We start from the raw sequence: 15,855 nt of genomic DNA on the forward strand, positions 1-15,855 counted from the left end.
TCACTGAGGTGTCAGCGCTAATGTTCTCCGCAGCAGCGCGTACCGGCTCAGCGCCACCCACGGGCCCTTTAAAGAGACACTCTATTAAAGCCTGTAAGTAAAAACTGAAGTTCCTAGAGAAACAAATTGCATTGCAGGAGAACTCACTGGCTTAGTGCCCGTTAGAGCCTGTGAGCTCCTCCCCTACGGGATGCAACATGCAGCGTGCTCCCCTCTCTCTCACACAAGCTCTGCCCACTGGCATCCTTATGGGCACCTTACTGAAAATCAGTCACAAAAGCGAGTTACATCTTCCCAGTAACATCTGCTGATTCTTCCAATTCAGAAAAGGGTTTTCCAGTTGCTCTCTATTGCCTCTCTGCCTAGTTGAGAGGGAAATGGACACTAAAAGCCATTAGAAGAACAAATGCTGGCCTTTATTGAGATAAAATAGTTAATTTTAGCCTTAAGTGACTGTCTTATCACAGCCTAAGAGCTCTGCTATACAATTTTAAGTACCTCCTAAATCATATTTAGCATCTTTTCCCCTCCCAGTAAAGAAGCTGAAGTAGTAGTACATTAGACTCTAACAAAGATAGCATCTAGGTTATTCTGTCTTTTGCAGAGAGTCAACAATGCTAAAAGTAATTATAAGATTATATAATATAAAAAACTGACCTGCCTAAATTACACATGCATTCATCTCTACTATGTTGGGGGTTTTTTTACCATTCAAAACCCCATGCTGACCCAAAGCAGCAAACCATTGCATATATTCCACACCATGAGCCAGGGATAGCTCACTGCAGAGAGTCTACCTCCTGCTCACATGAGGTACTATCCAAAAGCAAAGTGGCCCCAACGCATCCTCTGGGAACACAAAACTAAGACAATTAAATATCCATTAAAAGATTTGGGAGCTGCTTGCTTAACTGCTTAATACCACGTTAATGTAACCAAGCGGCTTCCCTTAAAAAATGCAGTAAAAAAAGAACCACAGGTATCTAAGCTAAGGAGAGCCATTTTGACCTCCTGCCTAAAAAGACTTGGAGTATCACCCTGAAGCTGCTGCGCCAAGCCCAATCATTTGTTGTTAAAATGAAATCTGTCTTTCAGAAAGACAGCCAAGTCTTGTTCTCGGGCATGTAGTAACACGTGGGCCATTACACAATAGAAGATGATGTGCTGCTTCTTACAGCTAGGATACTTCACTTTGATAGTGACATTAAAATTGCAACAATTAACTCTAATGAAATCGACAATTATGTCTTAATGCAATAACGGGCTGTAATATAACTAAGTAGAATTTATCTGAGTGCTTTTGCCTAACATGCACATTTTAGGCCTGTACGTTGATCTATAATTTGGTAAGAAAAAATGCAAAACCAGTGGCTTGGAAAGAGTATCAATAGCACTGCACATGCAGCGCTCTTCCTCCCCTCCTACCTTTGTTGCACAGTTGATGCTTTCATGAGGCCAGTTTCTCACTTTTTGCAAGAAAGCTATATTTCCATCTACCTTTTGTCAGGAGGAAAACGCTTCCACACTAGAAATCTTTTCAAATACAGAGGCAGAGCTTAGAACTACCTGGTTTACCAGAAGTAAGGGACAGGAGTCTTAGACCAAGACACAAACAGATGAGGTACTAAAATGCCTTCTGTTACCATAGCATAGAAAAACCTCGTTACCCATTAATGAAGTTTTGCTCAGAGCACGATTAATACATCATCATTCCCCTCTGAGCCCAAAGAAAGTATTTAAAGGACTTGACCAAGGCAACAGGGAAATCTAAAACACTCCACAGGCTTAAGCCAAACCTGTGATCCCCTTAAGGGAACCAAGTCCCTTAAGATCCTGCAATCTTCATGTTGACCAGTGGATCCAAGAACATGGAGACACATCTAAGAACAGAGTCAGCTTTAACTAGAGTAGAGTTGGTCTGATACATGAGGAATATGCGTTGATTCCTTTAAAGGGTAAAGAAGAAGCTCATAAAAGTCACAAGCATCAACAACAACATTTTTATTCACATTGTCAGGATACTTAACTTTTTTTCTTAAAGAAGGGCTTCTGGTTAAGAAGATGCACTTTCCTATAAAGGCATTTTGCTGCCAGGTTTATGGAGGAAAGCTTGAAAACCATGACCTCTGAAATGTTCAAAAGTCTTGGAACAAAATAAAATCTCTAATTTTTAAACTCATTTTTTCAAAAAATCCTTACTGTTGATGTGTAATTCTCAGACTTGTCAACACTGCAGTTTAGCACTAAATCACAATATTTGCCATCTAGAAGGCACAGTCCAAGAACAGTTATGGGCTCACAATTTGCCCTGACAGGAAAGAAAGCAAGAACATGGGAGTAACCAAAGGGCTAGATCCATTTAGTTTATTTTCTTACAAATGGCAACAGATTTCTGTTATTTCATTCCCACAAGTCAGTTCTGCTTCACTCTGATTTCTAGGGGCAAAAGGTGGGACTAGAAGGGAAAACTGAGTCTCATCTGCACATCTTCGCTGTGTATCTCCTAAGAGAAACAGTCACAGAGTCTTTGTCCCATCTGGGGTGACAAACTCAAAAGACATAGCTCTCAGAAGCGGCTCCATTCTGTTTCCAGGCCCTCACATCATATATTTTGAAATAATGAGAGCTCCACCGTGGACCACATGCAATTTCCAGTGCACACCAGAAAAACTCAGGGCCACAGCCCATCCAGCATTGCTCTTTTGGAAGACGGATAGTCACATTTATGGTCACCTGCCATTCAGTACGTTCCAGGGGCCGGGGCTAGCACATGACCAACAATGGCAGAGGAAAGGTATCCGATAAATGATTTGCCTTTTTCTCATGTTAGGCTTGATCCCATTTTAAAGGGTTATTATCTCCTCTCTTTGGCTTGTAACTGTTCCAGTAATAAAGATGCATATTTTCTACCCTTCATATAGTAGCTTTCTGTGCTAATGTCTCCATCCAGTAAAAATTGTTTTTCTTTGGATTACATGCCAAGAGGTTGATTCTTGGCATGGCTGAGTTATTTCTTTAACCCAACAACAAAGTCTTGCATATGTGAATGTAGAGAAATACATTAATGTATTTGCATTGCTCTTTTAATATTAGACTTGATACTCTGAGTGGAAAAAAATGAGTAGTGAAATATTGTTGGCTGCTTCTCGCACTGTTCCCTTTGCATCATCTGCTAGCCACTGTCAGAAAATTAGAGGACTAGTCAGACCTCTACCCTGACCTGAAACAACCCTAAACCTTCAGAAATCAGGACTCCCGAAGCTTCTATTTTGAGCACTAACTTTGCCTTATATATACATATTTTCTAAAACAGAAATGGAGATACTAAACAGGATATTGAAGAAATCCATGTCCCAGCAAACAATAGTCACTATAGTTAACATGTACAGATCTGAGGTGTGCAGAGCAGGGGGAAGGAGAAAAGCTGTTCCATTGTAAAATCCACTACACTTTCTGTAGTTCCATAAATTCTTTCCCATAGACACTGTCTCAAAGCTAGTATACTATTTTGTAGTTTACCCCATAAAAAAGAAAACTTTAAACATAGTACAAAGTATACACACACCCACAACTGCAGAAATACAGAATTCCTCTAAAAGTAAGATGATACAATGATGTAATTAACATAAGCAACACTCTAGCACAGCAGAGGTTTTGACAGGTGTGCAGTCGGCACTTATTCCACATTCGGAGACCTGCAGTGAAGTCTCTCAGAGAACCAGCACAGAGCAACACTAATGCACCCTGCCTTCCGCAACTGTTCTGAACGTCCTGCCAATTACCAATATTAGTATCTACACAGCAAAGCCATTTTCTGAGCGTATTTAGCCTTAACTGTGAATCTCACCTCATCTCTGCATTTCATCTCTTTTATGGGCAAAGAAGCTAGGACACAGGCCCTCGGCAACAGGTTCAAAGTTCATCAGAAAGCCAGTGACCAGGTCAAAAACATAAGAAAGAGTTATAAAATTGCTCCCAGATGATCTTTCAGTTTTGTCTGGAAGCAAGCACTGAAAGCTTGCCTTTGAAGTATTGTGAAATTCTGTTGGACTTCAATCCTGCATACATTGTGCTGAAATTATAAGCATTTTAAGGGCTAAAATTCAACATCTGATTTCAATTTGTCCACCTAGATTTTGGATCATTTAATTCAATAACCTTAAGAATTAGGAATAGGCATACATTTCAGATTATATTCCTCTGTCCCCTCAGCTTAGATCTTCAGAAAACAGCCCCTATGATTATAATAGATCAGTGTCAGGGTGATAAAAAGTAGAATTGTAACAAGTTTTTTTGTATGTGGCTCTTTGAATAGGAGAAGTTACACACAGTTACAATTCTCAAAAGAGAATCAACTTGTACAGTCAAAACACACAAAATGACATGTTAACAATTACTGAGAACTTGAACCTACTGTGGTGTTATACCAGTAAAAATGAATGCAGAATTTTTATGTGAAGGCAAAAGTGGAAGTTAGGCTGTCTTAAAATTAAGAAATGTGTTTAAAATACCACTTGGACTTTTTCCTTTTATTTCACAAAAGAACACTTACTATTTTAATAGGATTCTGACAGCCTGAAAAATGCTATTCATCAATGTTTTTTTCTTTAGAAGAAAAGGGTACAGCTAGAGAAAAAATAAGTTTTCTCTATTGCTGTAGCTTTTTGTGTGTGTTCCATCAGAGCTTTTCAAGCAAAATCTATGATATTTTATTCTTAGTTAATTGTAGCTGAATACCTCTCGCATTACCTTATCGTAGTCACCATACAGAATAGTAACCTCAAGATGGCGATATTTCTCCCTTTTTAGAGGCTGGGCTGACGGCTGGTGTTGCTGAAGCATCGTCCTTCGTTCTGAAGGCGACAAAGTGGAATTTCTTTATCTTTGAGCATATTAAGGTGTAGCTGCCCCCCAGAAGTTTCTGCATCCCCCTATGTTAGATATACTTAAGGTTCTTAACTGACATTATTAAGTCGTGTGCCTTAACAGCAAAAGAAAAGTCAACTTCAACTAGAAAGCCATATTATTTCCAATTACTGAAAGCTTTATGAATAGAAACAAACACTTCAGAATCTGAAGTCCAAAAACCAATTTTTTTTTTTCAATTTCATCCATACGTCTTTGCTTATCATACTGAAAATTATTCAGAGAACAACAATTTAAAAAAAATACTATAACACACAATGTTGCAAACACTACTGGATATTGAGGAAAAAAGATTATTATTAGATTTGGGGGAGGAGAGAACTGTTCCTGTGAACCCCTCCAAGCCACAGGCAAGCCAGGCCTGAAAAGTTTTGTGGGGAAGACAAGTTCTTTACATTGAGGATTTTTATTAGTGCTTAAAAGCTTTGCTCTGACAAAGGGCGACACAATGACAGGCTGTGGTCTGTAACATCCATGTACATCCATAAAATGATGAGTCAAATTTGTGCAAAAGAGGTATGAAAAAAATAGTTTTAGTTCATAGCCTACACTTTTAGGCAGCTCTTATTGTGACCAACGAATGTTACACAGCTAGTTTTGGACATACGAAATACGGACTAATATTCTCCAGGATCTGATTCAGCTAGAACTCAAGTGCTGGAAACTTACCATTTTAGAGTTTCTAAGGTCTGTTTGTAAACCTGGTGTCTGTCTGCAGGTTGTCCATGTTCCCTGTACAAGGGCTCACCCTATCAAATATCCTTTAAAAGAACTGTCACCCCCGCTCCTCTGGATATTACTGTTGTTTCTCTGTTAGCAGTTGTTGTGTTGATTCACTGTGAACTGCCTGTGTTAACCTTTATAGCCATGAGAAGGCCATCTTTTGCATTAGGAGCAAATAAAATTTACTCAAGCCTGCCACAGAACAGCATGGCTTTATAGCTGTCATTTTCAGTTGCCCTTAGGAGGCATGCGTTCAAGAAAGTCTATTGCCTGAGCATCTTTTGTTGTCTGCAAGAGTTTCACAGCTTTTCTTAGCTCAAGTCTAGCATTGCCACAAGCCATCTTTCTTGTTTTAAAACAGTGTGCTATACTATACAGGCTTTCAGGTGCTTTCATGTATGTGGTGTTATTCAGATGCTTTTTGGTATAAGGTCTTAGGTCCTCTGCCTTCACTTGAGTGTTTCTAGTACAAATTAGTACAATTGCCTTCAAGTCCTGAAGAGATTTAGGAGCTTGCCTTAAAGAGGTTTTTGCTTAATGTCTCAGCACTTCACTCTTAACATGACTGTGAACCCTTTGAAGAAAGCAAGCAGCTGAACTATGCTTGCAATGTAGCAAAACCCTGTTGGAAAAGGACACTTGGGACTAGCACCATGTCAGCAATACTTAGCTTGTTTAAGGACCTGATAAAATACTTGGCAGGATCAAGACAAAGAACCCAAAAGACAGAAGCTTTGTTAGTTCAGTCATAACCCACTTGTTTCTTCAGAGCCACTCACAACAGCACACAGGCAAGTTTTGCTCAGGTAGCGTTGCCATTGTGTTGGGCTATGGGCAAAACAGAGGGAGAACAGTAATCCCTTCTGTTGATATCTTTATAACAGCAGTAGGAAAATACAAATGGTAGGTCAATAAACACAACAGGTTGATTCAGAAAATTAAGCAAGGTAAGGATCAAGGGCTGCTTCAGGATTATTAGCTACAACCTGGATTCGTCCCACCTATGTTTAAGCTGCTCAAGGGATCTGAGTTGGGGGATAGTTCTCAGGTGGATTGAATTGGCCCTTGAGCGTCTCTCATAACTACACATGAAACTGAAGGCAACTACTTTTCTCACTTGGATGAAGACAGACCTGGGCTTGAACATATGTATTTGTCAGTCTCCAAAGCTTCTCAAGCCTAACTGCAGTGTAAGTTACCGACTGCTCCAAAACTACTGCACCAAGTAGTCATGCTGTGGAGTATGAAGATACTGTATCACAGCTGGAGACCAGTCCAATAGCTGCTAAGCATCCCAAACCCCTGGTGAGGTTGATGAAGACTGAGGATGCTCCTCACCTCACTAGCATAAGCCCATTGAAAATAAGACATGGAAGTCTCTGTGAGAAGGAAAACATCCCAATGCTGAGCAGTCATTTAGTCTATAGACACTCACTACTATCTCTGAGATGTTCCACTATGGAAGTGGTCACAGTACTGGAGGCAATTAGATCATCTGAATCACTACAATTGGACCTGAACTTTGCCAAAATAAGAATAACTCCTGAGTTTCCTGGTTCCTTAACTTTATACTCTTGGTTTGATTCTTACTGCTACCAATTAAGACTCATATGAAGAGAAACCCAGTTTAAACATCTTTAGATGTCATTAAAAAAAAAAAAACAAACAAGACAACAAAAACCAAAATACAGCAACAAAAAACATTGGATACGGTGTTTTCATATTCAACAGAACACCTAACTAGGACAACAGGGAATGACAGAAAAGGAACAATGTTGTTCAGACATGGGTAGCAGGCATTTCTCCTGGGTAGCGGATGTCTGGCTATTAATGCTTGTCTCCTTGCACCATCCAGGGCTTCTCTCACTCTCCTTGTAGGCATCTAAGCCCTTTCATTTAGGAACCTGTAACTGCCTCCCTCCCAGCTGCTGCTTCCCAAATGTTTCTTCCTGCCTGGTGAGCTTATAAACTCCACACACTTTAGTGGACTTCATTAGTAAGAGGTGACTTTCTATTAGAACATGGACAAAACACATTTCTAATTTAATGTCTGCCAATCCACAAAAGAGCCACTCTTGAAAAACATAGGCAGAAGGAAGTCCTCTACTTGAGGAGATGCTATGGAGAAAGTATAATAACAATAAAGAGTCAGTTACGCAAGAGTGCCATTTGGAGAGACATCACTGGAAGAGTTGCCTTTATTAGTGCATTTGTTATATCTGTTGCCATGTTTAGACTGGAGCTGTGCCTTCTACCATGTACTATCTAACAGCAAGGACTCAACACAGGGACTAGACTCAGGGAGTCTTTTTTTTTTTTTTTTCCTTTTAAATAAAACAAAGGTGCAACAGTTTTCACCATCTGAGCTTGAGCCCTGGGGGGCTTGCTGAAAGTTTCTATGGAACAATTGAAATGGAGACAGGTGAGGAATGAAGATCAAAAAACAACAGCTACTCAGGAAACAGAGCCCTTCACATAACCTGCAAAACAATCTCATGCTTCTCCAGCTGAGTGCAAGCAACAATGCCCACTGCAAAGTGTGTAAAAGCAGAGAGCCTGCAGTCACAGCCAGAGGCAGCTAGATGAGTAATCACCTCCTTTAGAACTGGATCCAGCCTCTGGGTGCTCTTACCAGTGCCAAGTAGGTGGGGATAAACTACTCCCCTGGTCTGCCTGGGTACATTCCTTCTAACGCAGCCCAGAACACAGTTTGCCTTATCTGCAATGAGAGCAAACTGTTACCATAGCTTCTTGTCACCAGAGCTGATACTCAGCTTACAGAGGCTGGGACAGACCAGTCTTTCCTGAAAAACAGCCAAGGAGTAGGTGGGCATGGGATATGGCCTACTCTAAATGATGCACGATTTGAATCCATTCCCCATGTAGCCCAACCACCAGCACCGGTTGGTGTCTGGCCCAGGGGCTGTACCGAGAATATTTAAAACCATCATCTTCTCATGTAATTGCAGTGCTCTCTCATAGCTACTTTTTATGCTGAGGAAAGGCAGGCACTCAGCTGCTCAGAAAACGGGACCAGAGTTCAATATGCCCAGCTCGTATATGTTGTTGAAGTACTGCCCTATGGTGCCAACAGAACCAAATCCTGTTTGCTCTTTACTGCAAGGCATTTCCCACACCTCTTGGCTAAATGCTTACTCTGCCACCTCCTTTGCTTCAGGCTCCAACCAACTGTCATCCCCTGGGAACCAAACATTTACTGCATAAACAACCCAACACTTGACAACTAACCTCTCTCAGTGCTTCTGTCAAGGCAACTGCTGTCTTTCAAGCTGATTTCACTGACTAATTAAGCATGGAGACACACCAGACTGCCAACACTGAATGGGTGGCTGCAGTATCCATCACTCCAGCAGGATTCAATCTAATGGGCTAAAAGCTACGAGCTTGTTTGCTGGAATGGAAAACCCATTGTCTACTGTGCTCTAAAATTCCCCAAGTTATCAAGAGAAAAAAACAAACAAACAAAAACCTCTACCTTCTCCAGCCTTGAAAACATTAATTATGAATTACCAAGAGAGAAAAAACACCTGCTCCCCTTTTATCATTAACATTTTATGTATTACACCTTTCAGTTTCTTTCCAGGCATTAAAGCCCCCAAGGTCCTTCACAGGTAGTTAAAAAGTACATGGCCACCCTAAGTCCCATTTGCTTACAAAAACATTTCATCTGTTGTTTCCACCAGGGATAAAGTTTGTTTTCCTCCCACAGGTATTCTTGGCTTTCTTTGTGCATGTGCACATGTATTTTGGATAAAGTGGCTTCCCTGTGTGTTTGCTAGAGCATTCTCATTCCTGTTGACTGAGTAGTTCACACAGAAACTTTATGCAGAAAATGACTGTGAATTGTAACATGTTATTTGTATGGTTTCTTACATTCTGCAATAACTTAGACTACTGTGAAGACCCTGAGAAATAGGTCAGAATCTAAAAGGCATTCAGTTACACAAAGTGTAAGGCAACCTGACCAAAAAGAAAAGTCAGGGACAAAGGTGCTGTATATCAAAACAACTTGTAATGCCCCACAAAGCTCCATGTTCACATTCTCACTCCAACTACATCTGAATTTGGCAAAAAAAAAAAATTTCCTCTCACAGGGAGGAAATAAAGTCTCCTAAACAGCAACACAGATAACACTATTTATGTTTATTAAGGACACTAGATTGTAAGATTAAGGCTGTAATTGGCAATGCTTATCCTGATCAAATCAGAACCTTGCAACATGTCTGTGATAACAAAAATCTCAAGAAAGCAGACATTTCTTTTAATGAAAATATTTTCAGACTAAAGAAGGAGGGAAGAATTTCAATTACTCTATTTGGCATAAAAGGAGTAGAAGGCAATTACTGTATGTTTAAGTTGCATCTCAATTCAAAGAGAACCACTGCTGATGTTTCCAGAATATAAAATGGAAGTTTTGCTAAGTACTGAAATCTGACCTCACCTTATAATTTCAAATACTTTGAGATAGGTACAACATTACGGAAATATATTTTTGATTCATCAGAGCCAAAGATTTTTACAATCTGAAAAAAAAAAAAAAAAAGATGGTCTATTTTACATTTATATGTCAAATGAAATGGCAAAGATAAAAAGAATAACTTCTTTCTTGAGCTACTAATACTGGGTTAAGCTCCAATACAGTCAACCTCTCATGCTGAAATTTGGCTCTGATAGCTGGGGAAATTATTAAAGAATTCGTATTTTTAAGAGAAGAAATTAGAAAACTTCAACAAAAATACCATGTTTCCAAGGGTCTAAGAATATAGCCAAAGAATAGCTATCTGGATTGGACAGGTTTTCACTGTAGACTGACTATTAAAAAAAATAATAATTCAATCTACAGAAGATATACAGAGCTGAAGGCTGTTTTCAACATCTCCTGCAATGGATTACTTGGTTATGACAACTTTAAGTAACATTTAAATGTATTCAAGTGACAGACTCCCATATACCTTTTTTTTTTTAAAATGGGACCCTACTTCCCAGTTACAATTTTGCAGCCAGAAAGCGTAACCAGTAGTGTCACTACAAGAGGCAGTTAAACAAGTGCTGCTACTCTGGAGAGGAGGTAGGACAGGATCTGTACATAGGGACACATGGGAGCATGAGACACCATAGACTAGACAGGGATCAAAGCCAACTCAGTTTCTACAGAAAAAACATAAACAGGAAGATATCAGAGAATACCTTTAATAAAGTAGTTTTGACTGTACCTCTCCCTGTTTGCTCCAACCTCTCCAAATGTGTTTCAGTCTCCCTCAGGTCAGCCTTCTTGCCCGTCTTCACCTATTTATCATCCTCTTTTTCATGTTCTCTTTACTCCCATTCCTGCCCCATCCTTCTGTGTAGCCCACTGTAATTCTAATGCCAGAAAAACTCAAACAGATTAAAAATACCTACTCTCCTTTTCTCATCAGTTGGCTATGCAGTCTTCTCATCCCTCATCTGTCCTGTCTATTCAACTAGCAACCTGCACAAGGCAGAAGCCACCTCCAGTCTTTCTTTCTGCACCACCAGGTGCAGTGGGGACAAATTCTTCTTGATCCTCCCGCAGTCACACTGTTGGGCAGGTAACAGAAAGTTGAAAGTGCAAGAGCCCTGACTGTGCCAGCCTCCAAGCAAGCTTCCAGGGTCACCATCAGACCCTGTAAGATGCCACTTAATAATGTCCACAGCTAGAAAATGGCAATGTCTTAAAAGGCATATGTTTTTCCGATGAGCAATTATAAAAACACATTGAAATGTTGCATATATTCATAACTAGAGTTTTCCAAGTCCCAAAATTTAAGAAAGTACATTTTTCAAAACAATCAAGACATGCCAGCTTTTCCTGAAAATGCTGTCCTGCCTCAGGGATGCAAAGCACCACGCTATAGGATGTATTCCCATCCTTCCACCCTCCTGGTAACGGCTGCTTTTCCAGTGCTTCCAGCCAATATTAGACAAGAAAAATGCTGTTTGCTCTGTTGGCTCCTAGCACCTGATCTCCACACTAATTTCATCCACATTCCCAACATTGCAAAAGCCATTAAGCACAATTCAGCTTTTGCAGACAGTCACTACAGACAGTCTTTTTGCTGCATGAGCTCACAGAACAAAAATATACTGCTGATTCATAAGCATCAACATTGCAATAATCAAGAGCTAGAGTATTTTTCTGTACTTTCTACAGCTTCAACAAATAGAAAGTACTGAAACATACAGCAGAAATGACCAAATCTCTGATATAAGCTTCAAACACTCTTTTTCATTGATGCCAACAACACATGTTATCAGGACATATCTTCATGGCCTGAAGTATCTCCCTCTTAACAGTGTTTTTCCACCTCAGTTAATTAATACCTGTTAGATAACCAGAAATAGAAAATGCTTGGAAGCTGCCTGCATTTTTTTTTTTACCAACTCCAATCTTTGGTAAAAATATAGAACTGAACCGAGTAAGTTTATTTCCACAGTAAAATAAAGACAGCTTCTGTTCACTGAGTTTATATTGTGTAATTAAGTCAAGATAGAGGGAGGAGAGCTTCTTTAGATAAATACATTCATAAAAGGCATAAGCAGTAAGTCCATGAAAACTTACAGTATCTAAATAGAGAAATACCTTGTCTGGCAAAATCACCTGTCTTCTCCAACAATTTTTGTTGCTAAAATATATTTCTTGAGCTTATGTTCCCCAAGAGACTGCACACAATTTCTTGAAGTAGGATACAGCCAAACAGTCCAGCTGTTCTGAACATCTGAGCTTTTCTGTACAAGGCATTCATCCCTAGAGTCAATCCCCTTCTCATGATAGCCTCACAGGACACAAGATAAAAGGGTTACCTAGCTCCATTTTCTTGTAAAATTTCCTTTCCATAATTTCCCATGAACATTTCTCAGCCACAGAAACTTTACTTGTTAAGTACTCATGTCTATCTGATCAGTGATACAAAGAGACTGCATTCATGCTGTAACACAGAGAGGAGTTATATCCCCAAATTCAAATAATTGTTTACTTGCAGAACAGATTTGTATTTTCTTCCTCCTCTTCATCTAAAGAAAGACTCAATCAATCAGCTACTTCCCAAGAAATAGTATTGGCCTTGACCAGTTTAGCTGTGATTAATTTAAGGAGCATGGTAAAGCATGGTCAGCTCTAAGAGCATTTGATTGCAGAACAGCCGTGCAATAATCATCTGTGTTACTGCAGAATGATATGAAGGGACAGATACTCAGCTGCTATATATTGCCATTTATCAGGAAAACATTAAAATTAGGGCTGCAACATACTGAAAATCTAATTGTTGTTTGCTTAATCAAGATCAATAACATTTGGGCATTTTATGTCTTTTGACCCTAATTTAGGAACATCCTAAATCACATGCTTTAAGGTCTACTAGGTCAGAAACACATTTGATTGCTGTGGTGAGCTAGGCCTACATCTTTACTTGCTACGACATTGAAGCCTATTTCTATCACCTGCCTGCTGACACCAGCTTTATTTTAGAAATTGTTGTCTCTGTTTTGATGCCCTAGTTTGAGCATGAACAGATACACTTCAGCTCCTCATGCTTCTCTTTACTAGCAAATGCCTAAATGCATATGTTTTATAACCAAAGAAAAAAGCATTGGGATAACTTTACCGTTGAATTTGTAAAATTCTCATTACTATCAAAGCAGAGCAGATGTTTTTGCCAGCTTAGGTTTATTGAACTTGACTAGCAAATGGTTCCTTTTCAATTAAAAAGGTCACTTCCATGGTTGTCTGCAGTGCTTAATGCAAATAAAGTAGCACACACAAGCTGCTATATGGAGAAAATGAGTTAAATTTCACCAATGATAGACAGTAACCAACAATCCACTGGTAAACAAAAACTGCTCTGTCACTACCAGAACGTAGCAGACTATGGCTCTAACCCTGAATATGTTTAAGTGTTTATTTAAGCTTGCAGAGCTGATAGGAGAATGCAAGCATACAAATCCTCATGCTTATATGGGTAGTTATTTGAGCTAAACGCTGTGAGACACAGGGCATACTACTATCAGACAAGAAACAGGGATGGCTGTTCAGGAACCAGTCCTCCCTGCTCCCAACTGTGTCCGTGCCCACAAATCTTCTTGGGCCACACTTGGTTCTGGATACCTCCCCACTTTGCCATCATGGAAACATTGCACTTTATTACATCTTTTTGTCACGATCAACATATTTCACTGGTTCCCCATCAGATAGAAGTTTCCCCTTCCTGCTCACTGAGTGCAGTGCTCTCAGCTGCCAAGTCTAGGCAGGATTTAAAACACGTGAGAATCACAGCTTTGCTCTAAGGTGGCTGAGAACTGAGCCCAGATTTTACATCAAGATTCATGACATGGCATCAAGACAGTGGAAGATCAGTTCTCTGAGAAGATACATCATATCTACATCACTAAATAAAAAAGCCATGAGTTTTGGTGTATCCTTTAAAATAACTTTCAGCTCTGTCTGCTGATGAGGTCTGTCCAACATTTTCATTTCAAAAGCAGTTTTGGATAAAAAATCCTCCTCCCCCATTCTTAAGGAAAAAACAACCAAGTCTCTAGGAACAAAATCAATAACAGCGTTAAAGGAGGACTGGATCGTGAAACATGTTTGGAAATTAGATTTTTTTTAACACCAAGGGACTAGGCTATTGCAACTAACAACACAGGAGATATTAAATTTCTTCCCAGCCTTAACAAAATGCACCAAATTGCAACACTAATATCTCATGAATTTGATAAATGTTATGGCATTTTTCAAGTTACTCAGATCACTGATATATTTGAAGTATAGGTGCTGTTTGAAAACAGCAAATGAACCCTTACCAGAGAAAACTTATTGTTAAAACATAACAGCAAAATCAGGCAACTCTACATGACTGGGTGGCCTTCCAAAAATGAGCTTTTTGCATTTGTGTAGCATAACAGCAAGTAGGAAAATGCTATCATGTGCTAAAGGAGGAAATATTTCTTGACCCACAATCCTACCGGCCCCACAGTTTTTGTTTCTTGTTATTCCTGAGATAGGCATAGGAGCAAATTACTGGCAGAGGTTCTGCAACATGACAACACACCACTACTCAACTGTAGGAAGTAACCTCACCTGCAACAGCTGTAGCAAGCACCGAAGAGTATATTCACATTGTTGGATCAAGTCTGTGCCACAGTCCTTATGCTAGCTCTCTGCCTGCTTGTATCAGAGACAAGAGACGAAAGACAAATGAGCTAAGATTCAGCAGTTCATTAATTTGCTGGTGCCTGATAAAAGGGCTGTGCCGTGACCCTGACAAAAGAAGTAAATGTAGGTATTTTTCTCATATTCCCATAAAGCAATCAGAACATGCCAATATACAGTTTGTGCTCATATGACTTTGCGATTCTTCTTTTCTGTCCCTCTCTCTAGAGCATGGATCTGTTGCAGAAATCTTTTTGTGCAGCTGTTCTCACAGTGTGGAGGGCAAGAGAATCCAATCCCACAGCTGAGATTTCTTGCTCTACAAGAATTAAAGTTAAATAACAAAAGCATAGTTAAAAGCACCATTAAAACTAATCATAGAATCTTTGGGTTGGAAGGGACCTTTAAAGGTCATCTAGTCCAATCCCCCTTCAGTGAGAAGGGACATCTTCAACTAGAGAAGGTTGTAAGCTAGAAACAGTTTTCTATAGCAGACTTGTTCATATTAGATGTTTCCTGGCATTTTCCTGACCCCTAAGGAAAAGAAGCATTTTGAAGAACTCCAATCCCGGTGGAACAGATGAGGAAACATTATACTAATTTCCTCTTGGCATTTAAACACAGAGCAAGACAATTCACATTTTTGCTGGTTTGGGGCTTGGTTCCCACCCTTCTCCCTGTTGTTAGAGCTCTCCTGTGATGGATTAAGCCAAATGTTCCTCACACATCAGTCTCCAGAAGAGCTGCCAGGAATTATTTCTTTTTCAAGATTCTTCTCTTCCGGTACTCATACTCTTTCAGTGCACTGTTTTAAACACTTCTCTAGTCTGCTTTCTATTTTAACACACAGTATTCAGCCTTTTAGCTAGTGATTAACATTGGAGATCCCAATATCTCCTCAGGGTGCATCCTTCCAGGCCAGGGAAGCAATAGTGACAGGCTACAAATGCCACTTGCTCCTTTGAAGCGAGCAGGATTTGGTCCTCTTCCATGACCAGAGCTTTAAGAGATAAATC

Source organism: Phaethon lepturus, unplaced genomic scaffold (assembly GCF_000687285.1).
Source record: "Phaethon lepturus isolate BGI_N335 unplaced genomic scaffold, ASM68728v1 scaffold7669, whole genome shotgun sequence".
Classification (NCBI taxonomy): Eukaryota; Metazoa; Chordata; class Aves; order Phaethontiformes; family Phaethontidae; genus Phaethon; species Phaethon lepturus.